Consider the following 2,119-nt stretch of genomic DNA (forward strand, 5'->3'; position numbering starts at 1 on the left):
TATATATATATATATATATATATATATATATATATATATATATATATATATATGCTATCTGCCTTTCTGAGAGTTCCTTCCCTCTGCAGCCAAAATCAGATGTTTCATCCGTTGCAGGCATTCGAACGTCAAAGGTAACCGACCTCTTTTTTGCCAAGAGCATGACCGATCGTGTCGGTAATTGCTGTGAAATGATTCAATGAAAAGACGCTTAATCAGCTGTTATTAGATGCACATTATATGTAAATGATGTGTAATGATTCCCTTTTTCCCTCGTATTCCGCATCATTGTCGAAGCTTTTACAATAGCTATTTCTGATTGATGACGGATTTAACATTAAATCTGAACTGAAAAGAGGTGAGGCCTTGTACTCAATATCAGACGTCATTAGCATTCATTAGTTAAGGTGAAACATTAGGGAGCACAGCAGATTAATCCGCTGATAATTTCCATATTGATTTATCAAAGACGGTTTATACATTCCTAACGTTTCGCCGTTGCAGTATAAGTTCAGTCAAGTTGAACCTTTCTGAAAATTCTAGGATCTTTTTATGACCTGAAAACTGATATAATAATAATAAACATCATCCCGGACGCCATATTTGTTCCGAGTTCGAGGCAGGACAAGGCAAGGCTGAAGGTCGGTGTCCATTAATGGTTCAAAAAGATTCTGAATTACAGTGTGTCTATTCCCGTTATCAGTTAATCGTAGTTAAAAATATTCCAAACTTCTGTTCTTCATTCCATCAAACTATATAACACTAAAATATATTACAAAACAGCGTCCTCTGGTTTGACTACTTGCACTCGAGTCATTTTTTTTTCCCATCAAATCGTCGGTGGAAGCAAGACTCGCGTATATTCGCCCTTTGATGTGTTTTGTTAGACAGGCAGTGAAGATGGGAACACGCCACTACCCCCAGAAAAGGGTGCAAGCTGGTAATACTCTCAGTTCAGAAAAGAAAATTTATGCAACATGTAAACATTTGTTACATCCCATTACTACGTCTCTGGACATCAAAGGATGAAATACCCCCATCTGTTTGCTCAAATGTTTGCTAACGAAAGAAAGAAAGAAAGTTGTACAGGGTATCTGCGAGTGAAATCATAAACCTCTTGCGATGTAATAGGGCATTTGAGCGAGTACACCTAAGAGCCTTTATTGCTTTGGAAATCTTGACGACATCACAGGCCAAAGCGAAACGAGCGCTCCTTGCCAGAGGTCGCTAGTTGCAGCATCTCTGGTTGAAATTGGAGAAAACTTAGACGAACTCTGTGAATTACTAGCTGCGTAATCAGCTAGTATTATAGAACAATAAAATTTAAATTAAAGCATACACAAGTGATATATATATATATATATATATATATATATATATATATATATATATATATATATATATATATGTTTTGTTTTTTTTATAATTCCCTTGATGATTTGCATGCTGATATTTACTAGACTAAGAGACAGAAATTAAACCTTAAAAATATAGTCCAGATACATTAATCAGTAACCGAAACTGTTAGTAATGCCGTTAAACACAACAGCAAACAGCCCAAATCTGATCATTGTCTATTTCCATTGTTAAACTGATTCACATTCTCGCAAAACCAGACAGTAATACGTCTGGAATCATCTGTGGCCAGCTCTGCATAGGAGGTAAATATTCTTGTCTTGGGAAAGGCAGATGTTCATCAGTTTATCTATATAGCTATGTCTCTTCATATCTCTCTCTCTCTCTCTCTCTCCTCTCTCTCTCTCCTCTCTCTCCTCTCTCTCTCTCCTCTCTCTCTCTCTCTCTCTCTATATATATATATATATATATATATATATATATATATATATATATATAGATAGATACAAATTGATTGATAGATAAATAGGTAAATATATGAATATGTAGACAATGTAGTTAGATCCAAATAGACAGATAGATAAGTCAATCGGTAGATAGGTAGCTACATAAATATAGTCAGAAGGATAGATGCAGACATAAACAATACGTATGTATGCACGCAACATAAGTATATACTTTTTAGTATTGCACACGCAACATCCAATTGATCCTAACGTTATTTTCTCTGCAAACCACTCAGACCGCCCCCCACACCCCACCC

The sequence above is a fragment of the Penaeus monodon genome, chromosome 5 (genome assembly GCF_015228065.2).
Source record: "Penaeus monodon isolate SGIC_2016 chromosome 5, NSTDA_Pmon_1, whole genome shotgun sequence".
Classification (NCBI taxonomy): Eukaryota; Metazoa; Arthropoda; class Malacostraca; order Decapoda; family Penaeidae; genus Penaeus; species Penaeus monodon.